General features: G+C 39.9%; 1 pseudogene; it reads right to left on the bottom strand.

The window, feature by feature from the left end:
• Positions 1–32: 32 nt before the first annotated feature.
• LOC127418759 (activating signal cointegrator 1 complex subunit 2-like) lies at positions 33–11,234 on the bottom strand (annotated as a pseudogene).
• Between the last annotated feature and the right edge of the window lie 1,405 nt (positions 11,235–12,639).

The raw sequence follows: 12,639 nt of genomic DNA, 5'->3' as shown, positions 1-12,639 counted from the left end.
GTATTCAATCTGAAAGAAATAAAAGGCCTGTGTAAGAGACTACAGTGTCAATTTGATGCTCCTCTGATCTTATATGAATGAGAAGCAAAATTTAATCTCAGATACTTTGCCTTGGTTCTTCAGTTCACAGATACCATTATGTGTCAGTGCTTTTCTGTTGTTGTTGTTATTGTAAATGCAGTGTATCAGGAAGGGATCATGCCCTTGTTCCTCTTCCTGTCAGCCATCGTCCTGCGATTATGATTGGCTCCTCGGCTCTTGTTCATCTCTTTCCTGCGCCTGTCCAAAACAGTCTCCGGCGCCTGGCCCTGCCCTTTTGGACCACCTACCACATGACTTGGTGGAGGAGGTCTGTAGCTTTAAGGAAAAATAAAATAAAATCAACTGGTGACTCACTGATCATTGTTGTCTAGGTTAGTTAAATAATAGCACAAGTGATTCCAGTTATGCAACATCCTCAAACTTCAGATGCATCACTTCAGATTTACCTTTTTCTGCTGTGCGTGGCAGCTCTTCTGGCCTCTGCTCTCTCTCTTAGAACAGCTGGGTCCTGGATGAAGTGATCCCTCTTCATGGCTTCATTCTAATCAAAACCACACAGAACATTGAGATCAATTGGGAATCAATGGCATCACACATACTGTGGGTACATCTTAGTCTCAGCCTCAGACAGCACATCCACAGACCGTACTCTAACCACCTGATGCACATAGCCCACAAAATTGGAAAACGCTTTCTCAAACCACTCAGCGCAAATCTTATTGGCTGGTTTGATAGATCTTCTGCCAGTAGAAGCACACAAGACTTTTCATCAGTTTGCCTAGGAAGAGTCATGTTCACAAGGTTCCACATTGATTCAGTGAGCGCTTTTGAGGATGAAATCACCAGATTTGTCCAAGTTTGCAAGATTAGTGACATCAAATCTTTTAAAGCTATTTCGAGTTTCATTTAGGGCACGTAGCAGAAAGTAAAGCAGATATCCACGAGCATAACTGAATATTCTGCTTTGTTTCCTTAGTTATGTCTCTGAAATTCTCTGTGATGAGGTTTTGTGTGCTGTACTTGCACTCTCCACACATTTTCTGCTTTTTTTCCATTCTGTTTTCTGTGCAGTTGCTCACAGAGACAGCCGGGTAATTATATAAATTATTTATTTCACCGTGATGGCTATTTGTTGTTGTATGATATATCTTGAATAACCTCGCAGCTAAACAGCACATGATGAAAAAACCAACTGTGATTGATAGCTTTACATGTCAGTTAAAGGGCTTTTCCTGTGGGTGTTTCTTGGCCAATTTAAGCTTCTATAGAGCTGTTTAGCAGTGTCGCCAATTTGTAGGCAAACCCGGAAGGCTAATTCGCCATGGGTTCCCTCTGGATTTTTAGAATGGGGCTTTTTACTTGACGATATGTGGACGTTTTGTTCTACAACATAAATTACACACTTTCATACTTCAAAGTGAATTTTGAAGCCGCCGTGTGTGCAATTCAATACGGCTTCAAAATATGCTTGAGGTGTGAAAGTGTAATTTAGGTTGTAGAACAAAACGTCCACATATCGTCAAATAATGTTCATCACAGACCTTTGAAAAACCCCTAGGAAATTCCAGAGGGATCCCATGGTGAACTCTCTTCTGGGTTTTTGGACAACAACCTGAATAGCTCTATAAGGTCCGTGGTATATAGCTCAGTGGTAAAGACGCTGGCTATCACCCCTGAAGTTCGCTAGTTCGAATCCCAGGGCGTGCTGAGTGACTCCAGCCAGGTCTCCAAAGCAACCAAATTGGGCCGGTTGTTAGGGAGGGTAGAGTCACATGGGGTAACCTCCTCGTGGTCGCTATAATGTGGTTCGTTCTCGGTGGGGCGCGTGGTGAGTTGAGCGTGGTTGCTGTGGTGGATGGCGTGAAGCCTCCACACGCGCTATGTCTCCATGGCAACGCGCTCAACAAGCCATGTGATAAGATGCGTGGGTTGACGGTCTCAGACGCGGAGGCAACTGGGATTCGTCCTCTGCCACCCAGACTGAGGCAAATCACTACACGACCACAAGGACTTAAAAGCACACTGGGCATTCCAAATTGGGAGAAAAAGGGGAAAAATCCCCCCCAAAAAATAAAAAAATAAACTGAGTTAGCATAGCCAAAACCATATGCCACTGGACAGATTATAGTATAAAAGACCCCATTTTGACAAAATATGTAGTTACTGCATTTTGCCTTTGCATGTCAGAAAGGTTTTAAAATAAATATCGAAAAGAGAGAGTGATTGCACCTTGTACTCTTCCTCATCTTCTTCTTCCTCTACCGCCTGAGCCTGTTTGCCAGTTCTGAGCACTTGTGGGATTGTGAAAGGCCTAAAGGAATTTAAAGGATGAAGATCATCTGTGTGAACTTGGAAAAATACTGGTGATACACCATTTAAGTCCATAATTAAAATTTGTCTTTCTCTCGGGAAGTTGAAAAGGCTTGGTTTGTGATCAGCTCATACCTGCGGTTCAACAACTCATCCTCCTCATCCACATCATTGGCTCCTATTTGGTTGACATCATATGTGTCATCATATTCGTCATCGTAATTGTCCATGACGAAAGTATTATCAGGGTCCCCAGAGGGGTCTGTTGCGATGGGAATCTCTTCCACCACTGTCTGGTACGACTGATATCTCGCTCTCTGCTCTTCAATGTGCTGTTTGTCATTGAGTGTGGCACGCACACTTTCCCCCTGTCTGAAATACACATAGATTTTAATTTCTAGCTGACACAAACCATCTTGTACAGCTTGAGCTGCATATTTCATAAGCACACTTTCAAGTGGTGCTCTGATTTCAGTTTATGTTGGACTTGTTAAAGGCAATTTGTCTTTTTCAGCAGGATTTGCATGAATATTTAACTAAACAGTCAAACTGAACTAAAAGCACAGGCTAATTTACTGCAAACAGGGTGAATTGGGTAATGTTTCTCTAAGTGGGAAGGGTTGGTAATTAATTTTACATAGGCACACAGAACTAACCTCCGGCCTTTCCATACACGACTCATGTCCAGTCGGTCACGGTTGAATACATCAAACTCGTCATCGTCAAACACGTTTGATCTGGAGCTTAAAACTGAAGGAGGCTCCTTCACAGGCCTATAGGGAAAGATTACTGAACCATAAGACAATAATGAAGTGGAGTTTAGTTAAACCACAAATACTTTGGTTAGAGCTTACCTGGCCATTGCCCTGTCCAGTTTGTCAAGTGATGGAGACAGTTTGTCTTCCAGGACGTTGTTGATGACAAGTTCACAGTTGTATCTGTACTCCTCCAAACATGCCAGTATGAATCCCTCTCCCAAATCTGGGAGCAGCTCTCGAATACGAGACAACAGAGACTCCAATTCTCCAGCACTCACTGTGCACACGGACCTCTATAGGTCCAGAGGAAATAAAGAGGAAATTTTTTTTTTATTATTTATTTCAATTTCAGGGCAAATAAAAACACGAGTCATATAGATTGAGCAAGTTGAGTCATAAAAGTGTGTATGTTTGACCTACACTACCGGACAAAACTTTTTGAAACACTTGACTGAAATGTTTCTCATGATCTTAAAAATCTTTTGATCTGAAGGTTTATGCTTAAATGTTTGAAATTAGTTTTATAGACAAAAATATAATTGTGCCACCATATTAATTTAATTCATTATAAACTAAATTTTAATTGAAAATTTTTTTTTTTTTTTAAGTTGATGACTTGGACCAAATAATAAAGAAAAGCAGCTAATAAGTGCCCAACATAGATGGGAACTCTTTCAATACTGTTTAAAAAGCACCCCAGGGTGATACCTCAAAAAGTTGGTTGAGAAAATGTCAAGAGTACATTTCTGCAAATTCTAGGCAAAGGGTGACTACTTTGAAGATGCTAAAATATAACACAGTTTTGATTTATTTTGGATTTTGTTTAGTCACAACATAATTCCCATAGTTCCATTTATGTTATTCCATAGTTTTGATGACTTTACTATTATTCTAAAATGTGAAGACAAAAAATTATAATAAAGAATGAGTAAGTGTTTCAAAACTTTTGACCGGTAGTGTAAATAAAGTAGAAAAATTCCAAAGCATTTTCAACAATGAGTTTTATATTATAAAAATATTAAATACACTCACTGAGCACTTTATTAGGAACGTTTTGGTCCTAATAAAGTGCCCGATGTGGTATTCTGCAATTGTAGCCCATTCGCCTCAAGGTTCAAAGAGATGTTATTCTGTTCAATAAAATTGTACAGAGTGGTTATCTGAGATACCGTAGCCTTTCTGTCTGGCCATTCTCCGTTGACCTCTCTCATCAACAAGGTGTTTCCATTCGCAGAACTGCTGCTCAATGGATGTTTTTATTTTTGTCACCATTCTGAGTAAACTCTAGAGACTGTTGTGCATTAAAATCCCAGGAAATCAGCAGTTACAGAAATACTCAAACCAGCCCGTCTGGCACCAACAATCATGCTACAATCGAAATCACTGAGATTACATTTTTTTCCATTTCTGGTGAACATTAACTGAAGCTCCTGACCCATATCTGCATGATTTTATGAATTGCACTGCAGCCGATTGGCTGATTAAAAAATCGCGTGAATAAGTAGGTGTACAGATGTTCCTTATAAAGTGCTCAATGAGTGTATTTGCAAATGAAACTTTATTAAGGTCTCAGCAGCTGAACTCACATTGTCTCCCTTACGAGGAATGTCAGGCATAGCTTCCACTCCTCTCAACTCCTCTCCCATTGCTCCTGCTTCTACCTTCTGGGAAGCTCCCTCATCTTTACCAGACTTGCTTTTGGCCCCTGCTCTGTGATTGGCTGATGAGACTGCAGAGGGTAAGCTTTTCTTCTTCCCCACACTCTCCCAGGCAGACTCTACACCCTTCAAGAGGTAGGACGTCCTGGTGTCATCTCTGAGAGGACAGATCAAGGAAAATAACTCAAATGTAAAAATTAGGAAAATTCTGATTCCAATTCAGGCACAGAAAATGTGGCAGTTTAGGTACTGAATTGGCATGCACGGACATTTAGCCAGAGACATTGTTCTCTTCTTTTTTGTGTAACGAATTGCTTAAGTTGCTCATTTGTAAGTCAGTTTGATAAAAGTGTCTGATTAATGACAATGTAAAATTATTGGATGTTGGTATTTTTTACTAGAAAGTGAGCATCGGTATCAGTCCCTAATTATGAAGCATGTAGGAAGACTTGTGCAAATTTCTCATTGTTATGACTGGAATCATTTAGGTCATTTTATCTGAAGTATCAGCCTAAAAGAAATCATTTAATGAAACTGTGCAGATGTTTTGCTTCCCATTTTAATTCTTGTATTCCAAAATCAGCCTCAAAGATCCCCCTGGCCAAAATAAAGGATACAAATGAGGAAAGGCCTGCTGAAGGAGACTGATGTCATCAGCTATCGGAAACTGTTCATCATAATCTGCCAGGAATCTGAGGTATAAAAAGACAATCAATGCACTATTTTAGTCATAGGCCACAATGGTTTACACACAGTTGAAGTCAGAAGTTTACATACACTTAGGTTGAAGTCATTAAAACTCATTTTTTAACTATTCCACAGATTTAATATTAGCAAACTATAGTTTTGGCAAGTTGTTTAGGACATCTACTTTGTGCATGATACAAGTAATTTTTCCAACAATTGTTTTGTCAGACAGATTGTTTCACTTTTAATTGACTATATCACAATTCCAGTGGGTCAGAAGTTTACATACACTAAGTTAACTGTGCCTTTAAGCAGCTTGGAAAATTTCAGAAAATGATGTCAAGCCTTTAGACAATTAGCATCTGATAGGTGGTGTACTGAATTGGAGATGTACCTGTGGATGTATTTTAAGGCCTACCTTCAAACTCAGTGCCTCTTTGCTTGACATCATAGGAAAATCCAAAAAAATCCATAAAAAAATTGTAGACCTCAACAAGTCTGGTTTATCCTTGGGAGCAATTACCAAACTCCTGAAGGTACCACGTTCATCTGTACAAACAATAGTACACAAGTATAAACCCCATGGGACCACGCAGTCATCATCCCGCTCAGGAAGGAGGTGCATTCTGTCTCCTAGAGATGAACGTAGATTGGTACGAAAAGTGCAAATCAATCCCAGAACAACAGCAAAGGACCTTGTGAAGATGCTGGAGGAAACAGGTAGACAAGTATCTATATCCACAGTAAATTGAGTCCTATATCGACATAACCTGAAAGGCTTCTCAGTAAGGAAGAAGCCACTGCTCCAAAACCGGCATAAAATAGCCAGATTACAGTTTGCAAGTGCACATGAGAACAAAGATCTTACTTTTTGGAGAAATGTCCTCTGGTCTAATGAAACAAAAATGTAACTGTTTTGCCATAATGACCATCGTTATGTTTGGAGGAAAAAGGGTGAGGCTTGCAAGCCGAAGAACACCAGCCCAACCATGAGGCATGGGGGTGGCAGCATCATGTTGTGGGGGAGCTTTGCTGCAGGAGGGACTGGTGCACTTCACAAAATAGATGGCATCATGAGGAAGGAAAATTATGTGGATATATTGAAGCAACATTTCAAGACATCAGCCAGGAAGTTAAAGCTTGGTCGCAAATGGGTCTTCCAAATGGACAATGACCCCAAGCATACCTCCAAAGTTGTGGCAAAATGGCTTAAGGACAACAAAGTCAAGGTATTGTAGTGGCCATCACAAAGCCCTGACCTCAATCCGACAGAAAATTTGTGGGCAGAACTGAAAAAGCGTGTGTGAGCAAGGAGGCCTACAAACCTGACTCAGTTACACCAGTTCTGTCTGGAGGAATGGGCCAAAATTCCAGCAACTTATTGTGAGAAGCTTGTGGAAGGCTGCCCAAAATGTTTGACCCAAGTTAAACAATTTAAAGGCTGTGCTACCAAATACTAACAAAGTGTATATAAACTTCTGATCCACTGGAAATGTGATGAAAGAAATAAAAGCTGAAATAAATCATTCTCTCTACTATTATTCTGACATTTCACATTCTTAAAATAAAATAGTGATCCTAACTGACCTAAGACAGGGAATGTTTTCTACGATTAAATGTGAGGAATTGTGAAAAACTGAGTTTAAATGTACTTGGCTAAGGTGTATGTAAACTTCTGACTTCAACTGTATACAGTACATTCATACATTTGGTGAGACATCTCTGCAAACTCACAAAGCTGTGAAGGTCTGTAGAAGATCTTCTACAAAGGATGGCATGTTTTCAGAGCTGTAAAAATGAATGAAACTTTGAATGAAAAGTATGCAAAAGAGAAGAGAACAAGGATATTTCGCTTCCCAATAATGAGGTCCATTAGTGTGCGTGTTTTCCTCACCCCTCCAATATGGGCTGTAAACGTGTTCTGGAGCAGCAGATAAGCGATATCCACAATTTTCTTTCTGGAATGAGACACTCGTTTCCACATGTCCTCCTGTAAACTGAGACAAATTGCAACTAGTTTCACTAACATGTACATGTTCCTAAAGGAATTTGTGAGAAAGGGCAAGGCATACGTTTGCTATTCAAACCTTTTATTGAAATTTCTCTTCTTCACTGCTTTCTCCAGGTCTGGAATGGCCATCTCATAGAATGATGATAATCTGCATTGAGAGAAGCTCTATAAATTTCTTCTAATATTGTTTGTGTCAGTAATATCAGGTATGAGTTTCTGCCCTTAACACTGTATGAAATAAAAGTAGAGACAGTATGTACTGTAGATGTATTTGTGACACCTGTTAAGAATATTGTGCTGTTTAAAGGTAGAACAAGCCTCAGGGAAGATGTCCAAGAAAGAGTGGATAGTGGTGCAGGTGTCACACATGTACAACATCAGGTCTGCTAGCTCCTATGAGTCAGATACACACAATATATACAGTACTGTGCAAAAGTCTTAGGCACATAAGATGTTTCACAAAAGCATTTGTCTTAAGATGGTTATTTATATCTTCAGCTTTAGTGTGTCAATAGGAAATATAAATGTTAGACTCCCAAACATTACTTTTGCAAACAGAAAAGATTAGAATAGAAGAACAGGGAGCCCCACAAAGCCCCCCACTGAACATCGTGTCAATCGGAGATTACATAAAGAGACAGAAGCAATTGAGACAGCCTACATAGATAGAAGAACTGTGGCGAATTCTCCAAGAAGCTTGGAACATCCTATCTGCCAACAACCAAGAAAAACTGTGTCCAGGTGTACCTAGGAGAATTGGTGCTGTTTTAAAGGCAACGGTGGTCACACCGAATATTGATTTAGATTTTTTATGTTTACTGGACTTTGTTTTATATATTTGTTGTTATATATTATAAATAAATATATATATATATATATATATATATATATATATATATATATATATATATATATATATATATATATATATATATATATGAATACATGCATGCAAAGACTACATACCTGGACAATAACACTATGTAATCAAGTAATGATAATCCCTTTAAGCCAGACTCAGCTGAGGACACTAGTGAATAGTGGGTGATTTAGAAAAGAAAGAGTGGACAGATACGGAGACAAAGACAGAGAGAGTGAAATAAGAGGTTTTACTTACCTCTTCTGGCATGGTCATGGCAGTTGAGCATTTGTTTGCATTCAGTTTGAGGGGCTGACTTGCACCTGCCTCTAATTGAATTCCACACTTCTGTAAAATGGTATCGAACACCTAGATTGCACACATACACATTTGAGCTTTTTCAACTGGCAAATCAACACTTGGAAATACTGATGACATCACAGGATCACAACCTACGTGGATAATGGAAGGTATAGTCTCATTTAGGTCTCCATAATAACTGGGCTGTTGTGAGAAAATGTTCTCTGAAGAAAAAAAAAGGAAACTTCATAAAATAAAAAATATTTTAATTTTAAATATGGAAGCACACGTTTTTTTAAATGTCTGAACGTACCGATCATTTTATGAAGCAGTTGTGAATTTCCTTTCCCAAACAGCACACAAAGATCCAGGATTTTGGGAATGTCAAATAAGTAGTTATTGTAAATAATCTCTGCAAATACTGCAGGAGTAATAAAGTTTTCCTGAAGAGGGAAAATAAACATTTTTTAAATGTTTATACAAAATTAAAAACACATTTATCTCGTTCATTTTGAGGCAGACTTGTTCTTCTGATTAGGACATGTCCAAACCCACATTCCACACTAAAGGCTGCAATTAATAGTAAATGAATAATAAATAATTCATTATTATAATTCCTTACATTTATATAGCACATTTCTAGGCAAAGCACTTTACATAGTAGCGGGGGACCATCAACCACCACCAGTGTGCAGCATCCACCCTGATGATGCGACAGTAGCCATAGTGCCCCAGAAGGCCCACCTCACACCAGCTATCGGTGGAAAGGAGGGTATTGATGTAGCCAATTTATATACACTCACTGAGCACTTTATTAGGAAAACCTGTACACCTACTTATGCGATTAACTAATCAGCCAATCATACAGCAGCAGTGCAATGGATAAAATCATACAGATATGGGTCAGAAGCTTCAGTTAATGTTCACATCAACCACTAGAATGGGGGAAAAATGTGATCTCAGTGATTTCGACCGTGGCATTATTGTTGGTGCCAGATGGGCTGGTTTGAGTATTTTTGTAACTGCTGATCTCCTGGGATTTTTACGCACAACAGTCTCTAGAGCAGTGGTTCCCAACCCTTTTCCTTGAGGCCCCCCAACACTGCACAGTTTGTATATCTCCCTTATCTGACACACACAAATCAGTCTTGGAGTCTCTACTAATGAGCTGATGAGTTGAATCAGGTGTGTCTGATTAAGGAGATATCCAAAATTTGTAGCATTGGGGGGGCCTCCAGGAACAGGGTTTGGAACTACTGCTCTAGTTTTTACTCAGAATGGTGCCAAAAACAAAAAACATCCAGTGAGCGGCAGTTCTGCGGATGGAAACACCTTGTTGATGAGAGAGGTCAACGGAGAATGGCCAGACTTGTTCGAGCTGACAGAAAGGCTTTGTAATTCGGATAACCACTCTGTACAATTGTTGTGAGCAGAATAGCATCTCATAATGCACAACAAGTTGAACCTTGAGGCGAATGGGCTACAACAGCAGAAGACCACGACAGGTTCCACTTCTGTCAGCCAAGAATAGAAAGCTGAGGCTGCAGTGGGGACAGGCTTACCAAAACTGGACAGTTGAAGACTGGAAAAACATAGCCTGGTCTGATGAATCTCGATTTCTGCCGAGGTACACAGATGGTAGAGTCAGAATTTGACACCAACAGCATGAATCCATGGTGGCTGGTGGCGGTGGTGTAATGGTGTAGGGATTGTATTCTTGGCACACTTTGGACCAGTCAATAGCATTCAATCATCGCTTGAATGCCACAGCCTATTTAAGTACTGTTGCTGACCATGTGCATCCCTTCATGCCACAATTTACCCATCTTCTAATGGCCACTTCCAGCATGATAATGCACCATGTCACAAAGAAAAGGTCATCTCAAACTGGTTTGATGAACATGACATTGAGTTTACTGTTCTTCAGTGGCCTTCCCAGTCACCAGATCGGAATTCAATATAAGACTTTTGGGATATGGTAGAATGGGACATTCGCAGCATGAATGTGCAGCTGACAAATCTGCAGAAATTGCATGATGCAATCATGTAAACATGGACCAGAATCTCAAAGGAATGTTTCCAACATCTAGTGGAATCCATGCCATGAAGAATTAAGACTTTTTTGAGAGTATTAGTATAGTGTTCCTAATAAGGTGCTCAGTGAGTGTATATAGGGTTTTATTAGGAAGCAATGATGGACCCTTACTCTTTTTAAGAAATGCCCTGGGATTTTTAATGGTCACAGAGAGTCAGGCCCTCCGTTTAACGTCTCATCCGAAAAGACGGTGTCTTTTTATGTCCCCATAACTATACTGAGGCATTACAACCCACACAAACTGGTCTCACCCACCATCCAGGTACTAGCCAGGCTAAAACTCTGCTTAGCTTCGATGGTGGGTAATCAGGCAAGAGCTGCCGGGTGATATGCTGCTGGCTAAATACATGTACTATACCTAAATGCCACATTCTGTATAAAAAAAATAAATTTAAAAAAACATCTGCGAGGATTTCTGCACCTTAGTCTCTTTGTGTGTAGCCATCCTGAGGAAGATCATGAACACAGAGCGGTGAATGTTCCTCTGCATGTCGGCTACAGCTGGAGTGGACGAGAGACCAGCCGAGTCCAGACCACGGGGTGTGTCTCTCAAATAAGAGTCCAAAAACCTCTGTAATGACTCATCAAATACCACCTAAAGAGAGAGAGAAAGAAAAAAGGAAATACAGCAGCTGTCTGGCCATATTAAAATAAATTCTCGCCCAGGGTTACCATGCACTGTACTAAAATATTTAATATTAAAGGATTTTTTTAAATAGCATAATAGATGTCTGTCTTAGTCACATGTTGTGTAAGAGAAATACAATATTTTTTCTCCCACGTTTCCATAAATAAATGCCTTTTAGATATTCTGACCTGACACCAGAACTTGTCATGATAAATAAAATCCCCATACATTAATAAACGACTGTGATTGGCCCATCCTTTCCAGCGCTGACAAACGGAACAAGTACCATGTGACAGTGCCACCTATGCTCTGATTTGGTAGTGGTCCGGACATCTGGATAATAATTTACACCTGATTAATGATACTGAAAAACTTTAATAACCATTCAATTAAAAACGGACCTTAGACAATTTTACAAATGCCTTTGCTTGGTGCCCCCCTGGATGTGGTGTCCCTGGGCACGTGCCCAATTGCCCATATGGTTAATCCGACCCTGCCCGGATGAAGTATGTCCGAAATCTATTCATACTACTCGCATGCATACCTAAAAGAACATACTGTTTTGCCAGCAGATAAGTGCGTCCTTCATCAAATACAGTACATACTGTGACAGTACATGGTTTCGGATGCAGCTATGGATTTAACCACTTGAGTTTTATGGATTAATTTTATGCTGCCTTTATGTGCTTTTGGTGCTTCAAAATGTTGGTACCCATTCAATTGCATTGTGAGGACATACAGAGGTGAACTATACTTCTAAAAATCTTTGTTTGTGTTCAGCAGAAGAAAGAAAGTCATACACATCTGGGACGGCATGAGGGTGAGTAAATAATGAGAGAATTTTCATTTTTGGGTGTACTATTTAAGCACTCTGGCTAACGTAGTTCTCCAAAGCTGCCACCAGAGGTCGCACGCTGCTAGTGCTAACCTCACTAACCTACAACACGTTAGAAGTTTGCTTTTGTAATGGGTTCTCCTTGCTTCCAAAATGCTTTACAAACTTTCATAGTGAATTCCCACATACCATATATTATTGGTGAGATTGGTCTAAGAGTTTATTTTAAAACATGTAAAAGCTGATAGCACTGATTTCCATTGGAATAAAAAGAGACTTGTGTTTCAACTCCACTCCGTGTGTAATATCTCTATCACAGCGAAGTATTCAAGCACGAAGCCCAAAGTCTCTTAATGCCGCTTAAACCTAAAGACACAAGAAGGCCCCACTGATGGAGTGTGGTGTCGCCTCCTCTATTTGCGTAGCGGAGGCTCCACCTTTCAAGCATTGCAGTGA

The sequence above is a fragment of the Myxocyprinus asiaticus genome, chromosome 3 (genome assembly GCF_019703515.2).
Source record: "Myxocyprinus asiaticus isolate MX2 ecotype Aquarium Trade chromosome 3, UBuf_Myxa_2, whole genome shotgun sequence".
NCBI classification, from domain to species: Eukaryota; Metazoa; Chordata; class Actinopteri; order Cypriniformes; family Catostomidae; genus Myxocyprinus; species Myxocyprinus asiaticus.
This window is presented reverse-complemented; position numbering and strand designations above follow the sequence as displayed.